This window comes from Manacus candei, unplaced genomic scaffold (genome assembly GCF_025592945.1).
Source record: "Manacus candei isolate 608988 ecotype Guabito, Panama unplaced genomic scaffold, ASM2559294v1 h1tg000065l, whole genome shotgun sequence".
NCBI lineage: Eukaryota > Metazoa > Chordata > Aves > Passeriformes > Pipridae > Manacus > Manacus candei.
In genome coordinates, this window is record NW_026138113.1 from 14,515,504 (window position 1) to 14,540,959 (window position 25,456).

The window sequence follows — 25,456 nt, forward strand, 5'->3', positions numbered from 1 at the left end:
GCCTTTAATTCTCCTTTTATGTTTATAGTATTTTTCCTTTAGTTTTCCCTTTTTACTAACCAATATCGTGTTATCCATAATATTGTGTTAAGATCCTTCTTTGGTATCCCTTTTTCACTAGTTAATACTGTATTAAATGCTGTTCGTAGTATTTGTTTTAATGCCACCCGATAAGATAGTTATTTTGTATCCCTTTTTCTTTTTAGTTTTTAATCCCTCTTGTTAAGTTTATTACTAGTATTATTATTCTCACTGTAATAAGAGATAATTTGTGTGCTTGAGTATTTTTGGCACTTGTCTTTATTCCGGACATGTATCTGAACGTACTGCTACATAAATTGGCGTAGCCGCAGGATACATGGAGGAATAAGCAGTGCCCCAGGGAATTCGTTGGTGGAGTGCTCAGCTGACGTGTCCCTGTGTATTGGTGGGAGATCTTCAGGTGGAGTGCACAGCCTGGAGAGCCGTGTCCTCGTGTGTGTTGTGTAAAAGGGAGATTCTCAGGTGGAGAGCATAGCCTGGGAAACCGCGTCCCTGTGTGTGTGGTGAACTCTGTGTGGGTGCCGTGAGTGCCAGTGTCTGGGTTCATATCTTATAATTGTTTTGTTTTAAAGTGGTTTTTGTTGTTCTTGTTGATTAAGTTACTATATGGGTGGCAATGCGTGTGTTTTATATGTTTTGTTTGTTTTTTGCATATGGGAGGTAGTTCTGAGCAATTAATTGTGAGTATACCACACTTCTTGAGACCTAGAATTAAGATTTGTCCTTTTTTGCAACTGTTGTTTATATGTACGACTTTGTTGTATTAATTGTAATAAATATATCTTGGGACGTAGAGGCAGCCAGGAGATAAGGCTAGATCGGACTTTAAATTTTTATTGTATTCGGTGTGGAGCGAATCAAAGCCTAGAAGATACCCAGTGGATTAGGTTTTATTGTTGTTTCACTCATAGATATGTCTTTCTGAGGATTCATTTAGAGTTACTGTAGAGTGTGTATTTTGTGGTTGGTATATAAAGATTTTAGATTTGATGTGTATGTGTAGTTAGGCTTGTTTGTGATGTAAGAGCCATAGTTTGTGGATTAGTGTGTCTCATTGTGTTTAGCTTAAAAATTGAGAATCTTTTGTCATTGTTCTGTTAGTGAGAACATTAGTAGATTAAGATGAAAAAGTGGTTAGGAGGGTCAGTCGCAGGCGGCAATGAACCTAAGAAAGCTCCTCCCCGTGAATTAATAGAATTGGGGCAGGAGCCATAGATTACTTTGTAGAATAAGTGGGAAGCATGTACAAAGATTCCTCTTGAGTATTGGGGGCAGCAGACCCCAATGGAGGTATTGCAATACTGGGAGTAGTTTACCCCTACTACTAAATCAAGCAGTCATCTGGAACAGGCTGGACGAATGGGGGGGTGCACTGCTTACTGCATACAAGTTAACTGTGGAAAAATGCAAAAAACTGCAGGAGCAGCTGAATGCTCTAAGAGCCACTCAGCTGGTACAACGCCAGACTTTACTTGACCTTCAGGCCTAAAAGAACAGGGTAGAAGATAAATGTGTTACTTTAGCTGAGAAATATGCTGTGAGAACTGTTCGGCACAGGCAAAGGAAAATAGACCCAAGTGATCGGGGACCAGGGGTGCGAGCTATAATCACTTCCCCTGATTGAGATCCAGAGAAGTGGGATAGTAACATATAGAGTAGTAGTGATGATTCTGATGAGGACGATTTTATAGAAAATTCAGAGAAGTTATCAACATCAGATGAGTTGGCACACAGAGCAAGGGGCTGACTCTGTGATAATAGATGATGTTGATGCCACGAAGTTTTTAGGGTTAACTAATGATGTATATGTACAAAATGCCCTTCGGCGTTTAAGACGAACACCAGGAGTTGATAGAACTTTGGTTTCAGTTATTGCTGAAGGTCTCAGTGACCGTTTTACTAATGATGGATCATGGCAGGATGGAAGTTCATCCTGGGTAACTCTGCATCAAGCAATCAAAATATTAAAGGGGGAAGGGATGAAGGTAGCTATTGAGCTGCAAAGCCCTGAACTTTACATGCAACAGCCTTTAATTCCAGTAATGCGAAACAAATTGTTAGAAGGCTGTCCTGTACCCTGGAAACCATACATTATTCCACTGTTAGTGTCTAACTCAGGGGCACCCATAGAAGAGATCATAGAGAGGTTGCAGCAACTTGGTGACCTTCCAGGCCTCCCACCCACAGAACAAAACCTTAACTTGATACTGTTGTAATGAGGAGGGGTAATATGATACCTCAAGTAAATATTAAGTTGTTAGTATTTGGAAGGGGGGAGTTGTTTGTGTTTTGTCTCCCACAGGACCCTGCTGGCTTCCAGCATGTTTGATGAAACCTTATCATGAGCGGCAAGAATTCTGGACAGAGATCAGTGAATGCTGAACAGCACAAGACCAGCCCGAATATCACATGGAAGAAAAACATATCCTAAATATAATTAATTGTGTCTACTAACTTTTGCTAACTGGTGTAATGACTCAGTTATCGTGTACCTGTCTCTCGTGTGTCTTGTCCACACCTGATGTTGTGATTTATGTAATGAACAATGTCAATGTCCTGGCCAGAGGCTGGGAGGCTATAGCTACCAAAGCCATGATTACTCCTGCATTAGCCTATTCAGTGCAGGTCATGTATCTTGAATAACAAGATGGATTGGTTATTCTTTCCTGCATAGCAAGTCTCATGTCCCAATAGATCCCTGGATCTACTCTTCCAGAGATAAGAAGTTTTATATTTCTTAGATGAGTTGCACCAACAATCTGTATGCTTCGTTTTGTATTACTGGTAAGCAACAATCAGAATTGGAATATTATTCCTGAACAGTGTGCTGCCAAGTTGTTCTGGCAGCAGTGTTAAAGGTAAAGGCTAAAGCTAAGCCCTGGCTTCAAGAAGTGAAGGACATATGTGATGCCGTGTGCAGAGGGACTGCAATTGTACTTGGTTTTGTCTCCTGGGATGGGGCAGACGTGCCATTAAGGGGGGAAAGAAGACAATAGAAAACTATAAAACTTGTAACATCCTGAAGCCTAATGGTCATCACTGTATAGAATGATCTGTTTCTGTGCTATTCATGCCACACCAATGATGTTTGTGAAGATCAGGCAGAACGGTGTGGTTTGGGAATTCTAAATCAGACACTGATTGTTTTGCAGTGCTCATATTTGTATGTGTTTCATCCCGGTAGTGTTACAGCAGGTGGCAAGAATTATTTGGAATCAACAAATGACAGAAACCTTTTGGCTTACGAGTCTATACAAGAATATATGTGATTGTGAAATAACCATGTGTGAGGTGCTGGGCCTGGCAGAAGAAAAGCTTATGTTGAAAAGCTGGTTGGTAAGACTGCAAATGAAGGACTGATGTTTGTGGACCTCCCTATGGGCTCTGGCTCGCATCATGTTTACAATTTTCTTATGATGAACTGGTAATATTCTAGTTAAGTACAGAAATGATTTCACACTCAGTGGTATAGTTAATATGAAGATGGATAAAATTCTTTTATAGCATGGAGGCAAGAGATAACCTGTACTATTACTCCATGAGGTGAAGGGGGATTGACTGCAGTCAGGGGTAAACTGGGGCAGGACGGTTTGCTCCCGATGAGGCCTGGAATCTGTACAGAGAGTGCAAGCTTTCTGTGGGAGCGGTTGGTGAGACCAGGATGTTGTCTGGTGTTGCATCAAACTCCAGATAAACATTGCCTGTGATAGCGCCTAACAGACCTATAAACGTGTGACTGGCAGTCAACCACTTCATACTATAAAAGATGAATCCAGACTATAAAATTCTGAAATGAGAAGTTCTGTTGTACTAGACTTTCTATTTTGCAGAAATTCCTGAGATTCATTGTGTTGTCCGGGCCCATACAATTGGACACACCTGTTCACCTGTCCAAACTTGGAAACTAGGTCTGCCAACCGGGAAAAGATTATCTCAAGTACTGTTGACTCCAAGTAAATGACCACTGTAATCCACTTAGATCTCCTCACTGGGGATGGACATGATTATATTATTGTCTGTATTTTCACTGTTACTCAGTTGTTATGTTGTTTACATTTTTAGAAATGACACTTCATCAATACACTGTTCGAGTCATTCACCAGTGTCATGGTCCAACCATGGACCACGCGGTGGGATGGAATCCAACAGCCCCCAGGAGCTGGTTTCTCCCCTGAGGGTGCAGAGCAGCAGGGCCTTTTCCAGACCCAACTGTACCTTCCAGAAAGATATCAGCTATACTTTGCTTCTTTGCTGACTTCTGTTTTAGATGTCAATGTGTGGACCACCCTGGCCAACGTGACGAAGATGGACGTGATATGTGTGTCCATGGTAACTCCCACGAGTCCTTTTCGCACCTGTCTGGTTGGAGTACCCATTGATAACTGCTGGTGGGGAACTCTATATAATGAGACCGTGTTAGCAAACTGCACATATCCAGGAGTTGACAGTTTTTCTTAGAGATATTTACCAGAACGCATCAGCTTGGTGCAATGAAACTCTGCAAAAACAATTTATTCCTGGATCTGATGCAATAGGTCTCCCAAATGATCTGTTTCTCATTTGTGGACAAAGAGCATGGAAAGGTATTCCGGGAAAGGCTGTAGGAGGCCCTTGTACCTTTGGACGATTAACTTTTTTTCATCCTCGCAGCGTAACCTTGCCTAAACTAAGAAGACGCAGACGTAGCACACGGCGATTTATTCCAGACTGTAACTCTGATAGTGCACGGAAGAAGAGAAGAAAGAGTTAAGGAAGAAACCGAGAGGTCAAAGCAGCCACTGGAGAGAGTGGAGAGGGTCAACGCAATATCGAAAGTGGTGAGTGACTGGGACACACCCCGCACGTCTAAGACTGCTCCCTGGGCGAAAGCGTGCCTGCAGCTCGGAGAACGAGCCGCGGAGCACCTTAAGATCGTCAGGGAAAGGCCTGTTAGTCCCCTGAATGTCGGTCATCTGGTAAAGCGACTCTTCGCTACCGACTGTGTGGACCATGTGCAAGAAGTGGCTTGCCGCTGCCGCGTCCTAGTAACCCCAGCCACCGCTGACCCCCGCGGAGCCCCCGCTCCAGTTTTCTGTCCAGCAGAAACTGGCCGTGGCTCCCCGCCTGCTCACCGCTGCTGACTGACCCTGCGGCGTGCTTAAAAAGCACTGCCAGCAAAAAGCCCCTGCACCGTATTCAGACCGCGCGGGTTTCACCGAGGCGCCGCGCCGCGCCTTCCGACACAGCGCGCCCCCGACCCCCGCGCCGCCCAGTGAACCGCGGGAACCCCTGGAGCCGCCGCTGCCGCCGCTGCGAACGCCGCGCTCAGCGGAGACGGAGCCGGGACCACGCCGAGCCGCCGCCACGTGACTGAGACGCCGCCGCCAGCGCCGCCGCTTCGTTCGCCGCTTTGCAACCCGCACACGCCGATCCCTGCAGCCCCAAGCCGCCGCCTCTACAACCAACCCCCGCGTCCGTCGCTAGAGCTGCCCGTGCCTGCCGCCGCCGCTTGCCGCTTGCCGCCTGCACCGGGACATCAGCCGCCACCGACGGGACGCCACAACCCAACCGACAGTGAGCCAACACAAATCAACAAACCGACAGACCCTCTTCAGCAGCGCACCCCAGCAGCGCCGAGACACAAAGGTAACATGGGAAATTTTTTCCCTACCGAAGTATCACGGGACGCAGAAGCACTGGCTGCTCTGCTGAATCCTTACTGTGTTCAGGTTACAAGGGTTGAATTATCAGAGTTGGTGCGGCTCATTAAAGCAACCGTACCAGAACTACCTCTGGTTGAAGCCCTCAACATTCACATATGGGACAAAATAGGCAATCTTATCAAACTCAAGGCTCAGAGAGGGGATTCCCAAGCAAACAATGCTTACCCAGCCTGGCAAGCTATAATGACTGCATTAAGCAGATCCCACCAAAGAACGACGAACACATACACCCCCACTCAGGTTGCAAGCAGCAGCCCCACTTTTACGCGCCGCAGTTTGAACTCACAAAGCTCCGCGGGGGGAGGGGGTGGAGCCGTTCACAATTCAACTCCGGGGAAGGGAACCAGGAGTCCAAGGGACACGAACCGGCGGGAGGGAGCGGGGCCCCAGATGCGAGGTTCCAGTCAGTGGGACAGCAGCAGGGGGTCCCGTGATGGGAGTGGGGGGGCTAGCCCAGCTTACTCGCCAACCCATCCCGCGCATGAACGCCGAGTACGCGCCCAGGAGCGGGCACCACCATCTCGCCTGCCACGCGGTTCGGACACCGACCCGTCCTTCCCCGCCCCCGCGCCGTACTCTCCAACCACCACCACCACCCACCCACAGACAGCCGCTTTCGCCGGAGCTGCGGGGGGGGGGAATGGGAGGAATGGGGGGAGGAGGAGGGGGATCTCGGGATAGCTCCGCCGGCAAGGGATGAAGCAACATACCGAGAAGGTACAATTGATAGCTGGGCTTTATGCAGAGAAGAGGCATTGCGTACTGGGGACTTACAAGTTATACAAGCACGTCCAGTAATTATCGGTCCACGTCAAAGCCGCAGGTTCCAACCATTACCACATGAACTAACCAAAGAACTAAGACAGTTAATGAGAGAAACTGGTGTATTATCCCCTAACACACTTGCATTTTTAGAGTCACTAAGTTCCACATACATCTTCATGCCTCATGACTGGAGAACCTTGTTACAAATAAGCCTTTCTAACACACAATACAATGTATTGCTGAACGATTTTAGAGAAATCTGTTCTGCTTATGCTAATGACCCACAAGCAGGGGTATCAGCACACCAACTCACAGGGGATGGGAACTATCGTTCCATAGATGCTCAAACCGGTTACAATAGAGAGGTATACGAGGTAATAGCAAAACATGCCATGCGGGCAATAAGAAAATTACCTACATCAGACGGAGATGCAAACTTGTCATTTACCAAAATAATACAGGGCCCAACAGAACCTTACACAAAATTCCTAGATCGGCTGCAATCTGCTCTGGATAGGCAGATTGAAAATGAGGAAGCCAGGGAAATCCTTAGTAGAAGACTGGCTTTCGAAAATGCTAATGTGGATTGTAAAAGAGTTCTGCAAACCCTTCCTAAGAGGGAAACTTGCAGTATCTCAGAATTAGTTCGTGCCTGCCAAGAGGTGGGTTCTTTAACACATCAATCAGATTTGCTAGCAGTAGCACTGAGTACTCAGTTAAGGACACAGCAGGGGGCCAGACCCAAAGATGGTTGTTTCATTTGTGGGGCCCCTGACCATTTCCAAAGGGACTGCCCTCAGAAACCTCTAGCATTGGCACCTCAAAAGCAACCCAAAGCAAGGAGGATGCCAAAAAACTGGAGGCGAGGGGCGCTGTCGCACGCCCCGGTACAGCAATCACATGCGACACAGGGGAACAGGCTGGCGATTTGTGCCCCCCCAGGTCAGCCAGCGCTCTGTGCCCCTGCACCCCAGCCAGCGATCTGTGCCCCGCCACATCAGCCAGCGCTGGGCTGGACTTATCCAACAGGGACACAGTCCTCATAACTTCCACTGAGGTGGTGCTAATCCCGACTGGACATCGGGGTCCCCTTAATCCAGGGGTACATGCACTGCTGATTGGAAGGTCCTCTACCACCAGAATGGGTTTGTTTGTGCTGCCAGGTGTAATAGACTCGGATTCTCATAGCGAGATTCTGATAACGGCATGGACCCCTTCACCCCCCTGCTTCATCCCGAAAGGACAGAAGCTTGCTCAGTTAATCCCCTTATACAGTACGTTGCCTGCAGGGGAGGGGGGGAGAGAGCGGGGTTCAGGGGCCTTTGGCAGCACGGGACAACCACAAGTTTACTGGGCAGCAGCCATCACAGCAGCACAACAGCTCATGACGTGCCAGGTTAATGGGCACCGATTTACAGGCCTTTTGGATTCGGGAGCCGATGTTTCCATCATAAAGGACTCCGAATGGCCACTTGACTGGCCTACTGTTTGCCCAGCTGCAACCATTCAAGGGGTGGGAGGCACACAAAGACCCAGACAGAGTGCTCAAGTACTCACTGTCTTGGGACCAGAGGGGCAAGTAGCAAAGGTAGCTCCATTCATAGCCCCGATCCCTTGCTCTCTGTGGGGACGTGATATACTTTCACAGTTTGGCACAGTAATGCAAATTCCTCCTGCAAGCAACCAGGTTTTTCAATAGGGGCCATTGGTCAGCCGTCCCAAGCACCGATTAAGCTGGTCTGGAAAAGTGACCAGCCGGTCTGGGTAGACCAATGGCCCATGAAAAAAGAAAGGTTTGAACATTTAAAGATGTTTGTAGAGGAACAATTGGAAGCAGGACACATTGTGCCAACAAATAGTCCCTGGAACACTCCTGTATTTTGCATTCCCAAAAAAACTGGCAAATGGAGGATGATTCAGGATCTCAGAGCAGTAAACGCAGTCATTGAGTCTATGGGGGCATTGCAACCAGGATTACCCTCACCTGCTATGCTCCCAGCGAACTGGCCTCTGACAATAATTGATTTAAAGGACTGCCTTTTCACCATATTCCTGCACCCCGAGGATGCCCCAAGGTTTGCATTTTCTATTCCAGCATTAAACAACTCACAGCCTATGCAAAGGTATCACTGGGTTGTTCTCCCTCAGGGGATGAAGAACAGTCCAACCATATGCCAAACAGTAGTTGCAAATGCTATTCAACCCGTCAGAAAACGTTTTCCCTCTGCAATAATCTACCAATACATGGATGATATTTTAATAAGCATGGCCACAGAAAATGAACTGCAAATTGTTGTTACTGCTTTAACTGATGCTGTCCAAGAAGCAGGCTTACAGGTTGCAGAAGAGAAAATCCAGCGATCGCAGCCCTGGAGCTATCTTGGATGGAGAATCACGCAACAACAGATTTCCCCACAGCCGCTGCAGCTCGAGGTAAAAGACACTTTAACCTTACATGAGTTGCAAAAACTCCTGGGAGCTATTAATTGGTTAAGGCCTGTTCTAGGCTTAACCACAGAGGAGCTACACCCTCTCTTTGTGTTACTAAAGGGGGACTCTGATCTGACGTCTAATAGGGCTCTGACAGCAGAGGCCAAACAGGCGTTAGACATCTATGCCAAGACGATCGAATCTAGGCAGAGTAGAAGGAGAGATCCTGAACTGCAAATCTGCCTGGCCTTAATTCCCAGCAGGTACCAGCCATTTGCAGTCTTATTCCAGTGGGACCAGACTGAAAAGGACCCACTGCTGGTTCTAGAATGGCTATTTCTGCCCCACACCCCACCTAAAACTGTATGGACAATTAATGAAATGTTTGCTAAGCTTGTTATTAAAGGCAGAGTTCGATTACAGGAACTAGATGGAAGGGATCCAGCAGTCATTACATTCCAGCCACGAAGGACAATTTAGCTTGGATGCTAGCTGAGGACACCGAGTTCCAAGCTACCTTAGCAGATTTTGATGGTAACATTTCAGTTAATCTCCTTAAGCACAAACTTTGGGCAGAAATCGGTAATTTGCCTTTAAGAACCACGACTAGATGCAGAAGTGAGCCAGTAAAAGGCCTCACAGTTTTTACAGATGCATCTGGGCGATCACAGAAAGCTGCAGGGACTTGGATAAATCCTGATACCGGACAATGGGAACAAAAAGTACAGACCATGAACCAATGCTCTGTGCAGGTTCTGGAACTGGCTGCCATTTGTATTGCCTTGGAAAAGTTTTCTGAACAACCTGTTAATATTGTCACTGATTCTTGTTATGCTGCAGGGCTAGTTTCACGTCTAGAATGTTCATTTCTTTGGGATGTTTCTAACCCTCATTTGTTGTTTGAAATGCATTGTATTTGGTTCCTTGTCAATCACAGAAGGTTTGATTTTTATATAATGCACATCAGGTCTCACACTGACATGCCAGGGCCAATAGCTGAAGGGAACCGAGAAGCTGACAAAGCAGCAATGTTCAACACAGTACCTAGGACCCTTGAGCAAGCAAAATTGTCCCATTCGTTTTTCCACCAGAATGCACGCTCTCTAAAGAGACAATTCAAAATTACTATCAATCAGGCCCGAGATATCATATTGACTTGTCCAGACTGTCAAAAAATTACCCCCATGCCATCTCAGGAAGGTGTTAACCCCAGAGGGTTAATATCCAATCAGATATGGCAAACAGATGTTACACACATCCCAGAATTTGGCCCCTTGAAATATGTACATGTAACTGTAGACACACATTCACAGTACATCACTGCTACAGCACACACAGGTGAGAAAGCCAAGGATGTAATAAGACACTGGCTAAGCTGTTTTGCTACCCTTGGCACTCCACAACAGATTAAGACCGATAACGGACCAGCATACGTCTCTGAAAAGGTAAGGAATTTCCTATCAGAATGGGGAATTTCACATATTACAGGAATTCCACACTCACCTACGGGACAAGCAATTGTAGAAAGGGCACACCGCACACTGAAAGAGATGCTAATAAAACAAAGAGGGGGGGAGAAGCTATACAGTCCGCAAGAACGTTTGTGGAAAGCCACATATGTTATCAATTTTTTAAATTGTGACAGTGCTGAAAGAAGCAGATATGAGAAGCAGCACAAATCTCAGGCGTTTGCCTCTCCCAGGCCATTAGTCATGGTAAAAGATTTGATCTCGGGACAATGGACAGGACCTTTAGATCTTCTGACTTGGGGGAGAGGTTACGCTTGTGTGGCAACAGGAAAAGAACTGAAGTGGATTCCCTCCAGGTGTGTAAAGCCCTATTTGGATACACAATCACAGCTGCAGGAACCAGATAACTCAGGAGTTTAAAAACAGTTATGTTATGTTTCAGTTTATATTAATGACCAATGTGGTGACAAGCAAACTGCAAATATTGGTGTGTGTATGCGTATGCGTGAATGATGACGGCCGTCGTGTGTGAGATGAGTGAATGAATAAGAGAGTTATGTGACTGGAAAACATAAAAATACAGAATACCTCACAAGACCACATTACCTACACCACAAGGTCACCTTGAAAGAATTGAGTTTTGATATGCTTACCCTGTTTCTTGAATAAAGTTTGAAATCCCCAGTTATTAAAAAACCCTCAGATTAATAAAAGTTATAGTTTACACACAGTTGGGCTAAAGGCCCCAAGTTAATAAAATAATTATCCAAGTTGCACTACCCTAAAGGAATATAAGGTTTTAAAAGGTTTATATTAGAGTTAAGAAGCTAAGCGAAGCAATGCGCTGGGTCGCTGCGAAGCTTGGTAGTTTACAATGTTCTGGTTGTTTGCACTGTTTTTTGCACTGCTTTTTGTGACTTCTTTAAGATATTAGAGAGAGGGGATATGTGGGAGGCGTGTCTGGATGCACAGGGGATGTGCCAGGGCGATGGGCCCGAGGGGACATGCGCAGTCACATATAACTCTATTGGCTGAAGAAGTCACATGGTACGCAGGGATTTAAGAGTGGGAATTTTGAATAAACTTCTCTTTGTCTCACCACCGCACGAGGAGCATCATTCATTCCTTGTTATACAAGGGTCGCCTGCTGCTGTTGGACATGAGCTTCCTCCGGGCATCAGGAAATGTCCAAGGAGGAAAAGGCAGTGAAAACTTTGGGACAGGTTTCCTAGATCAAACCCATGAATTCCTCTGAGCATCTACCCTCATCCCAAGTATCTGCAGTCACACATATATAGATTCTGGACTGTAGAAGACAGGCTTAGCATGACTTTAAGATGATTTCTTCTCAATTTTTTGATTTATTTTTCTACTGCCAGGTCTGAGAGGGGCATCGTGGAACCAAAGGAACCCTGAGACATTTCAGAATCCCACATGTGTTGGGTCTGTCTGAGCTGGAGTTCATTTTCTCACTGCAGGCGTCACAGTGCTGTGCTTTGCACTGGGAGTTACAAAGGGGTTAATCACACCAGTGCTTTGGCAACTGCTGAGCAGGGCTGGTGCAGCATCTGCATTGTCATCTTCGTCCCCTGAATCGGGGGCAAGATCATGGGAGGCGATACAGACAGGTCAGTTGAGCCAAATGGACCAAAGGGACATTGCAGAATATATGGCATCAGCTCAGCTACAAGAACTCAGGAAAGGAACAGGAAAGGGGGAAAATCCATTTTTTTACAATACATGCCTTCTGAGCGGCTTCTCTGTGTGGTGAAGCCCTGCTTCCCATGAAGTGGCCAGGAGGTAGAGAGAAAATCTTTTTATTTCTCATCTATCGCACACCTAGGATGAATAACTATTATTCTCAACTATAACCCCAATCTGACTTTAATTACATTCTATCTATATACTGTAACAACTTCCGTCATCTTCTTCATCCTTAACACAACCAATACCCTAAAACTATCCACTGTTATATCCACATGAACCAAAATTCCATCACTAACCACAATCCTTATGCTCACTCTCCTCTCCCTTGCAGGTCTTCCTCCCCTAACGGGATTCCTACCCAAATGGTTAATTATTCAAGAGCTCACAAAACAAGAACTAACAGTAGTAGCCACAGCTATTACCCTACTCTCTTTACTGGGACTTTTCTTCTACCTACGACTGGCCTACTGTGCAACCATCACACTACCCCCAAACTTCACTAACTACATAAAACAATGACAAACTAACAAACCAACTAACACCCTAACCACAACCTTTACCTCCTTATCAATTATACTCCTACCACTATCTCCCATAGTACTCGCAATCCCTTAGAAACTTAGGTTATTTAAACCGAAGGCCTTCAAAGCCTTAAACAAGGGCTAATCCCTCTTAGTTTCTGTTAAGGTACACAGGATACTAACCTGCATCTCCTGAATGCAACTCAGATGCTTTAATTAAGCTAGAACCTCCCCCTAGACAGATGGGCTTTGATCCCATAAAATTTTAGTTAACAGCTAAATGCCCCAACCAACAGGCTTCTGTCTACTAGATCCCGGCGCATGTTTAATGCACATCAATGAACTTGCAACTCAACATGAACTTCACTACAGAATCGATAAGAAGAGGAATCAAACCTCTGTAAAAAGGACTACAGCCGAACGCTTCTACACTCAGCCATCTTACCTATGACTTTCATCAACCATTGACTATTTTCCACTAACCACAAAGATATCGGCACACTTTACCTTATTTTTGGCGCATGAGCTGGTATAATCGGCACAGCCCTTAGTCTCCTCATTCGAGCAGAACTAGGACAGCCAGGCACCCTTTTAGGTGATGACCAAATTTACAATGTAATCGTCACCGTACATGCCTTCGTTATAATTTTCTTTATAGTAATGCCTATTATAATCGGAGGGTTTGGTAACTGATTAGTACCATTAATAATTGGTGCCCCCGACATAGCATTTCCACGAATAAATAACATGAGCTTCTGACTACTTCCTCCATCCTTCCTACTTCTTCTAGCATCTTCTACAGTAGAAGCCGGGGCCGGAACAGGATGAATAGTATACCCACCCCTAGCCGGAAATCTAGCCCACGCCGGTGCATCAGTAGACCTTGCCATCTTCTCCCTTCACCTGGCAGGTGTCTCATCCATCCTTGGGGCAATCAACTTTATCACCACAGCAATCAATATAAAACCACCTGCTCTCTCACAATACCAAACCCCTCTATTCGTTTGATCCATCCTAATTACTACAGTTCTACTTCTCCTCTCCCTACCAGTCCTCGCTGCTGGCATTACAATGCTTCTAACAGATCGAAACCTAAACACTACATTCTTTGACCCCGCAGGAGGCGGAGACCCAATTTTATATCAACACTTATTCTGGTTTTTTGGCCATCCAGAAGTCTACATCCTTATCCTACCAGGATTCGGAATTATTTCCCATGTTGTAACCTACTATGCCGGTAAAAAAGAACCCTTTGGCTACATAAGCATAGTCTGAGCCATATTATCCATTGGTTTCTTGGGCTTTATCGTATGAGCTCACCACATATTTACAGTTGGAATGGACGTAGATACCCGAGCTTACTTCACATCCGCCACCATAATTTCAATCCCCACTGGCATTAAAGTCTTCAGCTGACTAGCAACCCTACACGGTGGAACAATCAAATGAGACCCGCCCATACTATGAGCCCTAGGCTTTATTTTCCTCTTCACCATTGGTGGACTAACAGGCATCGTTCTTGCCAACTCCTCCCTAGACATCGCCCTGCACGACACCTACTACGTAGTTGCACATTTCCACTATGTATTATCTATGGGGGCAGTATTCGCCATTTTAGCTGGCTTCACACATTGATTCCCACTGTTCACTGGCTACACCCTTCACTCTACATGAGCTAAAGCCCACTTTGGACTAATATTCTTTGGGGTCAACCTAACATTCTTCCCACAACATTTCCTAGGCCTAGCTGGTATACCACGACGATACTCAGACTACCCAGATGCTTATACCCTATGAAACACCCTATCCTCCATCGGCTCCCTCATCTCCATAGTAGCTGTAATTATACTAATGTTCATTATCAGAGAAGCCTTCGCATCCAAACGGAAAGTAGTGCAACCAGAACTTACCTCCACAAACATTGAATGAATTCACGGCTGCCCTCCTCCCTACCATACCTTTGAAGAACCAGCTTTTGTCCAAGTACAAGAAAGGAAGGAATCGAACCCTCATAAGCTGGTTTCAAGCCAACCGCATCAAACCACTCATGCTTCTTTCTTATGGGTTGTTAGTAAAATCATTACATAGTCTTGTCAAGACTAAATCACAGGTGAAAACCCAGTACATCCCATCCCAACTCCATGGCCAACCACTCTCAATTTGGTTTTCAAGACGCTTCATCCCCTATTATAGAAGAACTTATTGAATTTCACGACCACGCCCTAATAGTCGCACTAGCCATTTGTAGCCTAGTCCTGTATTTACTAGCTCTTATACTTATAGAAAAACTATCCTCCAACACCGTCAACGCACAAGAAGTAGAACTTGTCTGAACAATCTTACCTGCCATTGTCCTAATTATACTAGCCCTCCCATCCCTTCAAATCCTCTACATGATAGACGAAATCGATGAGCCTGACCTCACCCTCAAAGCTATTGGCCCCCAATGATACTGATCCTACGAATATACATTTAAAGATTTATCTTTTGACTCTTACATACTACCAACTATGGATCTACCACTCGGTCATTTCCGCCTCCTAGAAGTTGATAACCGCATCGTCATTCCAATAGAATCCCCGATTCGAATTATTGTTACAGCTGATGACGTTCTCCACTCCTGAGCTGTTCCTAGCCTTGGTGTAAAAACCGATGCAATTCCAGGATGACTGAACCAAACTTCCTTTATCACAACCCGTCCTGGAATCTTCTACGGTCAGTGCTCAGAAATCTGTGGAGCCAACCACAGCTTCATACCTATCGTAGTAGAATCAGCCCCTCTAACACACTTCGAAAACTGATCTTCACTTCTAACATCCTAATCATTAAGAAGCTATGAACCAGCACTAGCCTTTTAAGCTAGAGAAAGAGGATTATTCACCCTCCTTAATGACATGCCCCAACTAAACCCTGCACCTTGACTTTTTATCATACTAACTTCATGATTCACTTTTTCTCTTATCCTTCAACCTAAACTCTTACTATTTACCCCAACTAACTCACCCTCCAACAAAACACTACCCACTATAAAAACCCATTCCTGAAACTGACCATGAACCTAAGCTTCTTTGATCAATTCATAAGCCCAACCCTCCTCGGAATCCCCCTTATCCTCATCTCACTGTTATTCCCAACCCTATTACTTCCTTCTCCTGGCAATCGATGAGTTACAAATCATCTTTCAACTCTTCAACTCTGATTTCTCCATTTAATCACAAAACAACTAATAACCCCATTAAACAAAAAAGGCCATAAATGAGCCCTAATCCTATCATCACTCAGAATTATACTTCTAACAATTAACCTATTAGGCCTCCTACCTTACACATTCACACTTACTACCCAACTATCAATAAACCTAGCCCTCGCCTTCCCTCTATGACTTGCCACCCTGCTAACAGGCCTACGAAACCAACCTTCAGCTTCCCTTGGACACCTCCTACCAGAAGGCACCCCAACGCCTCTAATTCTTGCCCTCATCATGATTGAAACAACAAGCCTTCTCATTCGCCCTTTAGCCTTAGGAGTTCGCCTCACAGCCAACCTCACAGCAGGACACCTACTCATCCAACTCATTTCAACAGCCACTACCGTCCTCCTTCCCATTATACCTACCGTGTCCCTTCTAACAATTCTACTCCTCTTAACAATTCTAGAAGTGGCCGTGGCAATAATCCAAGCGTATGTCTTTGTACTTCTTCTAAGCCTTTACTTACAAGAAAACATTTAACCCTTAATGACACACCAAACCCACTCATTTCACATAGTAGACCCAAGCCCTTGACCCATTTTTGGAGCAGCAGCCGCCCTCCTCACTACCTCTGGGTTAGCCATATGATTTCACCACAACTCTATCCAACTCTTACTCCTAGGCCTACTCTCTATAATCCTAGTGATACTCCAATGATGACGTGACATCGTACGAGAAAGCACATTCCAAGGCCACTATACTCCTACAGTCCAAAAGGGCTTACGTTACGGAATAATTTTATTTATTACATCCGAAGCATTCTTCTTCCTAGGATTCTTCTGAGCATTCTTCCACTCCAGCTTAGTCCCCACTCCAGAACTCGGAGGACAATGACCTCCTATAGGAATCAAACCTCTCAATCCAATAGAAGTCCCCCTACTAAACACTGCTATCCTCCTAGCCTCAGGAGTCACTGTCACATGAACACATCACAGCATTACAGAGGGCAATCGGAACCAAGCTACCCAAGCCCTACTTATAACCGTCCTATTAGGATTCTACTTTACAACACTTCAAGCAATAGAATATTATGAAGCTCCATTCTCAATTGCCAACGGAGTCTATGGATCAACCTTTTTCGTCGCCACAGGATTTCATGGTCTCCACGTAATCATTGGATCCTCCTTCCTCTTGATTTGCCTCCTCCGCCTCGTAAAATTCCACTTCACATCCAACCACCACTTTGGCTTTGAAGCAGCGGTCTGATACTGACATTTTGTTGACATTATCTGACTGTTCCTCTACATAACAATCTATTGATGAGGATCTTGCTTTTCTAGTATATTAATTACAATTGACTTCCAATCTCTAAAATCTGGATCAAAACCAGAGAAAGGCAATTAACATCATCCTCTTTATATTCACAATTTCTCTATCACTATGTATTATCTTAACTTCACTAAACCTTTGATTAGCTCAAATAAATCCAGATTCAGAAAAATTATCCCCATACGAATGTGGCTTTGACCCACTGGGCTCTGCCCGCCTCCCATTTTCAATCCGATTCTTCCTTGTCACAATCTTATTCCTCTTGTTCGACCTAGAAATTGCCCTCCTACTGCCCCTCCCATGGGCTACTCAACTCCTCTCCCCCCTCACTACCTTAACATGAACCTCCACAGTCATTCTCCTCCTCGCACTAGGGCTAATTTATGAATGAATTCAAGGGGGCTTAGAATGAGCAGAATAACTTCAGAAAGTTAGTCTAGCAAAGACAGTTGATTTCGGCTCAACAAACCACAGTCCTACCCCGTGACTTTCTCAGTGACCTTTCTGCATTTAAGCTTCTACTCTGCCTTCACCCTAAGTAGTCTAGGACTAGCCTTTCACCGAATACACCTAATTTCTGCCCTGCTATGCTTAGAAAGCATAATACTATCAATATACATTGCCCTCTCCATATGACCTATTCAAACCCAAACAACATCCCCCACCTTAATGCCCATTCTTATGTTAGCATTCTCAGCCTGTGAAGCAGGCACCGGTCTAGCAGTCCTAGTAGCTTCCACCCGAACTCACGGATTGGATCATTTACACAATCTAAACCTTCTACAATGTTAAAAAGTATTCTCCCTACAATCATATTACTCCCCATAACCCTCCTATCTCCTCCAAAATTCCTATGACTCAATGTCACCTCGCACAGCCTCTTAATTGCAACCGCTAGCTTACAATGACTTCCTTCAACCTATTACCCTAGCAAAAACCTATCACCATGACTTGGAACTGATCAAATTTCATCCCCCTTATTAGTTCTATCTTGTTGACTTCTACCTCTTATAATCCTGGCAAGCCAAAATCACCTTCAACAAGAACCTCCCACACGAAAATATATTTTTACCATAACCATAATCCTCACCCAACCATTCATTATCTTGGCCTTCTCAGCCTTAGAACTGATATTATTTTATATCGCATTCGAAGCTACCCTAATCCCTACCCTAATTCTAATCATACGATGGGGTAGCCAACCAGAACGTTTAAGTGCTGGAATCTACCTCTTATTTTATACACTAATTAGTTCTCTTCCCCTATTAGTAGTGATCCTCTATCTTCACACTCAAACAGGAACTATACACATCACTATAATAAAACTTTCACACTCATCTCTTACAAACTCCTGAACAGGCCTCATATCAAGTCTAGCCCTATTGCTCGCTTTCATAGTGAAAGTTCCCCTTTACGGACTACACCTATGACTCCCAAAAGCCCACGTAGAGGCACCAATCGCAGGATCCATACTTCTCGCTGCACTCCTCCTCAAACTTGGGGGATACGGCATTATGCGTACCTCAATAATTACAAACTCCCTATTAGACTACCTCTACTACCCATTTTTAACCCTAGCCTTATGAGGGGCACTAATAACAAGCTCCATCTCCCTACGCCAAATCGACCTTAAGTCATTAATCGCCTACTCCTCAGTAAGCCACATAGGTCTAGTCATTGCCGCAACAATAATCCAAACCCACTGATCCTTTTCAGGGGCCATAATCCTAATGATTTCACATGGACTCACCTCTTCCATACTATTTTGCCTAGCTAATACAAACTATGAACGCATACATAGTCGCACTCTCCTTCTAACACGAGGCCTACAACCCCTTTTACCTCTAACAGGAATCTGATGGCTCCTAGCCAACCTAACAAACATAGCCCTTCCTCCTACCACTAACCTGATAGCTGAATTAACTATCATAATTGCACTCTTCAACTGATCCACCTTCACCATTATCCTAACCGGAGCCGCAACTCTACTAACTGCAGCCTATACCCTCTACATACTCCTTATAACCCAACGAGGTCCAACTCCAACCTATATTACAACCACCCAAAATTCAAATACACGAGAACATCTCCTTACAACACTTCATATCCTACCCTCCCTCCTCCTCATCCTAAAACCAGAGCTAATCTCAGGAATTCCCACATGCAAGCATAGTTTTAAACCAAACATTAGACTGTGATCCTAAAAATAGAAGTTAAACTCTTCTTGCCTGCCGAGGGGAGGTTTAACCAACAAGAACTGCTAACTCTTGCATCTGAGCCTAAGACCTCAGCCCCCTTACTTTTAAAGGATAATAGCAATCCACTGGTCTTAGGAGCCATTCATCTTGGTGCAAGTCCAAGTAAAAGTAATGGACTTCCCATTAATCCTCAACACCTCTATATTCTTGACCCTGGCTACCCTCTCTATACCCATCCTACTCCCCCTCCTATCCAAAAACTACCTAAACTCTCCAACAACCATCATACACACTGTTAAAACTTCCTTCATAGTTAGTTTAATTCCCATAATCCTCTCCATCTACTTAAATATGGAAAATACCACTTTCTATTGAGAATGAAAATTTATTGCGAACTTCAAAATTACTTTTAGCCTTAAAATAGACCAACACTCCTTAACGTTTTTTCCTATTGCACTATTTGTAACATGATCTATTCTTCAATTTACAACATGATATATAGCCTCAGAACCCCACACCACAAAATTCTCTCTTTACCTTCTAATCTTTCTCATTGCAATACTCATCTTAATCATCGCTAATAACATATTCCTCTTATTTATCGGCTGAGAGGGAGTCAGAATTATATCCTTCCTCCTGATTGGATGGTGACACGGTCGAGCAGAAGCCAACACCGCTGCACTTCAAGCCGTACTTTACAACCGTATTGGGGATATTGGACTAATCCTCTGCATAGCATGACTAGCATCCTCAATAAACACTTGAGAAATTCAACAGCAATCCTCCCCAAACCAAATATCCCTTCTCCCTCTCTTAGGGCTCATCCTAGCCGCCACAGGTAAATCCGCCCAATTTGGCCTACATCCATGACTCCCAGCAGCTATAGAAGGGCCAACCCCTGTATCTGCCCTACTCCATTCCAGCACAATAGTAGTTGCCGGAATCTTTCTACTTATTCGCACTCACCACATATTATGTAACAACCAAATTGCCCTAACTATGTGCCTTTGTATAGGTGCCCTATCCACCCTATTTGCCGCTACATGCGCTCTTACCCAAAACGACATCAAAAAAATTATTGCTTTCTCTACATCCAGCCAACTAGGACTAATAATAGTCACTATTGGCCTAAATCTACCTCAACTAGCCTTCCTACACATCTCTACGCATGCATTCTTTAAAGCCATACTCTTCCTTTGCTCTGGGTCTATCATTCACAGCCTTAACGGTGAACAAGACATTTGAAAAATAGGAGGATTACAGAAACTACTCCCTACAACTACCTCATGCCTGACAATCGGAAATTTAGCTCTCATAGGAACACCATTTTTAGCAGGGTTTTACTCAAAAGATCTCATTATCCAAAGTCTTAACACCTCCTATCTAAACACCTGAGCACTCCTCCTAACCCTCGTAGCTACAGCTTTTACTGCAACTTACAGCCTACCTATAGCCCTACTAGTACAAACTGACTACACCCGGATTCCCTCCATTACTCCCATCAATGAAAACAACCCAGCAGTCACAAACCCAATTACTCGTCTCGCTCTCAGAAGTATTATAGCTGGTCTATTAATTACCTCTTATATCTCCCCTACAAAAACCCCTCCTATAACCATACCACTGGTCACAAAAACCACTGCTATCATTATTACAACATTAGGCATCATTCTGGCATTAGAACTATCAAAACTCACACATACCTTCTCTGTCCCCAAACAAAATATCACTATAAACTTCTCCAGCACTCTAGGATATTTTAACCCCCTTATACACCGCCTCAGCTCTACTAAACTCCTAAACAACGGCCAGAACATTGCATCCCATTTAATCGACCTATCCTGATATAAAAAAATAGGCCCAGAAGGACTAGCGACCCTTCAACTCAAAGTATCCAAAATCTCAACTACTCTACACTCCGGACTAATCAAAACCTATCTAGGATCCTTCGCTCTATCTATCTTAATTATAATCTTATTTACACAGAACTAAGAATTAATGGCCCCTAACTTATGAAAACATCACTCCCTTCTAAAAATAATCAACAATTCTTTAATTGACCTCCCAACACCACCAAACATTTCCGCCTGATGAAACTTTGGATCTCTTCTTGGCATCTGTCTAACAATCCAAATCACCACTGGCCTCCTACTAGCAATACATTATACAGGATATCACCCTGGCATTCACGTCCGTCGCCCATACATGCCGAAATGTTCAATTCGGCTGACTAATCCGAAACCTCCATGCAAACGGCACCTCCTTCTTCTTCATATGCATTTACCTACACATTGGACGAGGATTCTACTATGGTTCCTACCTATATAAAGAAACCTGAAACACAGGGGTTATTCTCCTCTTAACTCTAATAGCAACTGCCTTCGTAGGATATGTCCTCCCATGAGGCCAAATATCATTCTGAGGCGCTACAGTAATTACTAACCTATTCTCAGCAATTCCTTACATTGGCCAAACACTTGTAGAATGAGCTTGAGGAGGATTCTCAGTTGACAACCCTACACTTACCCGGTTCTTTGCCCTCCACTTCCTCCTCCCATTCTTAATTGCAGGTCTCACCCTCATCCACTTAACTTTCTTACACGAAACAGGCTCAAACAACCCCCTAGGTATTTATTTAGACTGCGACAAAATCCCATTCCACCCCTATTTCTCAATAAAAGATATTCTAGGCCTTTTGTTCCTCCTCATTCCTCTAATAACACTTGCCATATTCTCACCCAACCTCTTAGGAGATCCAGAAAATTTTACACCTGCAAACCCATTAGTAACACCTCCCCACATTAAACCTGAGTGGTACTTCCTATTTGCATATGCCATCCTACGATCAATCCCCAACAAATTAGGAGGAGTCCTAGCCCTAACTGCCTCCGTCTTAATTCTATTTCTAGCCCCATTCCTCCACATATCAAAGCAACGAACTATAACCTTCCGACCTCTCTCCCAACTTCTATTCTGAATCCTAGTAACAAATCTTTTAATCCTTACATGAATCGGTAGCCAACCAGTCGAACATCCATTTATTATCATCGGACAACTCGCCTCAGCTACCTACTTCACAATCATTCTCATCTTATTCCCCATTACTAGTCTCCTAGAAAATAAGATACTCAACCTCTAACCACTCTAATAGTTTATAAAAAACGTTGGTCTTGTAAACCAAAGACTGAAGGCCACCCCCTTCTTAGAGTTTTCCAAAAAATATCCAAGCACCCCCCAACTTTCCAATCAACACGTACATCAAGGGGAGGGCCCCCCCCCCCCCATACCCTACGGTATGTATTACTTTGCATAGCATCCTCCACCACATTAGACATAACATGCATGTAGGAAAATCTGACATACTATTATTGCAAAAACCATCCAAATTTCCATACTATCTCCCATACAATCCAAAACTTGTCATTCACAGATCTAGGCACATTCCCACACAAGGACATAACATGTCATGTTCTAGGAATAATCCCACCAAACGAACTAAAACCTAAGGCTGCTAATTTTCGCATAAAATCCTTCTCAATACGAGGAACGTCACAGAACCTAAAATCCATGGTCCATGGACCACTCACCACTTAACCTTGCTCTATGTACCAACCAAGAAGTGCTGGGTTATTTATTAGTCGTACTCCTCACGAGAAACCAGCAACCCGGCGCTAGTAATGTTTATCATGTCCAGCTTCAGGTGTATTCTTTCCCTTTCCACCAATAACCCACTCTCATAACTTGCTCTTTGTCGCCTCTGGTTCCTCGGTCAGGGCCATAACTTGCTTAATTTTCCTAAACTTGCGCTCCGTTACTAATGGTTGGGGATGCTCGGCCAACCTGGACCTCATGATCACAGCATTTTCTCTCTTTTAAACTTTTGGGGTTTTTTTGGGGGGTAGATCTCAATAAACCCTTCAGAGTGCTTCGCCAGGGGGCTCCCATTAATGGTTGACATGGACCCCTTATGGTCGGCGAGCGGTTTTCTCACTTTCGCGTGAAAATTAATGATATGGTTTCAAGTGTTATTCAGTCTCATACTGTTGCACTGATGCACTGTCACGTGCTGTTGGCTTGGTTTTTCCATTACGTCTCTCATCAAGTTGCAATTTAATTAATGCACGCCAGACATATTTTTTGTCATCAATTTCACAAAAAATTACAAAAATTTTGTCATTTTTTGCAATGATCTAGGGACTTTCCCTCTATTCATCATTAATTTTTGTTTTTAAATTTTTTAACAAAAATTTCAAATTTTACAAACTTTCCATTCCCCTAATTTTCCAATTCAGACATTTGCATCATCAATTTGTTAAATTTTTTTAACACACTTTAATCTACCCCATCATTTCCTTTCATCATTCATTTCTTCATTTGTTTGTTTACACTTTAATCTACCCCATCATTTCCTTTCATCATTCATTTGTTCATTTGTTTGTTTACACTTTAATCTACCCCATCATTTCCTTTCATCATTCATTTGTTCATTTGTTTGTTTACACTTTAATCTACCCCATCATTTCCTTTCATCATTCATTTCTTCATTTGTTTGTTTACACTTTAATCTACCCCATCATTTCCTTTCACCCTCTTACCTCCCCAATTAATCGCCCCCACTACTCTAACTAATATTCCACCCACATACACCTTTAACAGTTGGTCCCAAACTTTTTTCCAACCCTTCAGAAAAAAAGGAATCAAACCTTTATCACCAACTCCCAAAGCTGGCATTTTCATTAAACTATTCTCTGAACCACATCTCCTTAAACCGCCCGAATTGCCCCATGAGACAACCCTCGTACAAGTTCTAGCACAACAAACAACGTCAGCAACAGACCGAGCCCGCAATTAAAAATTGTCCCACCCCCCAAGAATAAAACATAGCCGCTCCCTCAAAATCCAACCGAATAGATAAAACACCCCCACTATCCACCGTGTTTATCCCCAACCACTCTAACTCAGATAGCCCTATAATAAACACCCCACCCCCCAACACTAAAACTAACCCAGCACCATACCCAACAACCTGCCAGTCCCCTCAGGTCTCAGGAAATGGATCTGCTGCCAATGAAACCGAATACACAAAACCCACTAACATCCCACCTAAATATACCAGAAATAACACTAGTGATACAAAAGACACCCCCAAACTCATTAACCATCCACACCCTACAATAGACGCCAACACTAACCCCACTACTGCATAGTATGGAGAAGGATTGGAAGCAACTGCTAGTCCTCCCAAAATAAAACTAACACTTAAACATAGTATAAAGTACGTACGTCATAACAATTCCTGCTTGGCCTCTATCCAAGACCTTTGGCCTGAAAAACCATCGTTGTAATTTCAACTACAAGAACATAAAACCTTAACAAACCCGCCCACAACACTACAATCCTGCCCCTTTCTACTCTTCTAACTTCTCAACAACACATTCTTGTTATCCACTAGAACTACTTCTCCAACCACTAAACAAATCCTAAATCAATAGCAACTATTACTACAACTAAAACAAGCCCCAATAATAATCACTATGCCTATAACAGCCTTAGTCCTTGTCGCTTACAATAAAGCATAACACTGAAGATGTTAAGACGGCTATTACACATACCCAAGGACAAAAAAGACTTAGTCCTAACCTTACAGTTAGTTCTTGCCAAATATATACATGCAAGTATCCGCATCCCAGTGAAAATGCCCTCAGCACCTTAAAAAGACAGCAGGAGCAGGCATCAGGCACACCACTCCAATTGTAGCCCAAAACGCCTTGCCTAGCCACACCCCCACGGGTTTTCAGCAGTAATTAATATTAAGCAATAAGTGTAAACTTGACTTAGTTAAAGCAACTTACCAGGCTTGGTAAATCTTGTGCCAGCCACCGCGGTCACACAAGAAACCCAAATTAACTTTATATGGCGTAAAGAGTGGTTTTTCATTATCACTTCAACTAAGACTGAAATGTAACCAAGCTGTTATAAGCACAAGATGCATCCAATACTCCCATAGAAATGATCTTAGCTTCATGATCAACAAAACTCCACGAAAACCAGGACACAAACTGGGATTAGATACCCCACTATGCCTGGCCCTAAATCCCAATGC

The 25,456-nt window shown here is 44.0% G+C and overlaps 1 protein-coding gene and 2 long non-coding RNA genes across 3 annotated transcripts in view; 2 read left to right on the forward strand and 1 right to left on the reverse strand.

The window, feature by feature from the left end:
• LOC127479178 (uncharacterized) overlaps window positions 1-16,373 on the forward strand; it is a 31,445-nt gene extending 15,072 nt beyond the window's left edge. The window contains exon 2 of the long non-coding RNA XR_007907487.1: window positions 16,191-16,373. This is a non-coding gene — a long non-coding RNA (uncharacterized LOC127479178). The remainder of the gene's footprint in view (window positions 1-16,190) is intronic.
• LOC127479177 (uncharacterized) overlaps window positions 1-24,605 on the reverse strand; it is a 36,444-nt gene extending 11,839 nt beyond the window's left edge. The window contains exon 1 of the long non-coding RNA XR_007907486.1: window positions 24,497-24,605. This is a non-coding gene — a long non-coding RNA (uncharacterized LOC127479177). The remainder of the gene's footprint in view (window positions 1-24,496) is intronic.
• The window catches only part of LOC127479171 (translation initiation factor IF-2-like), an 87,970-nt gene that overhangs the window by 50,148 nt on the left and 12,366 nt on the right, over window positions 1-25,456 (forward strand). The gene's annotated exons all lie outside the window — the stretch shown is intronic.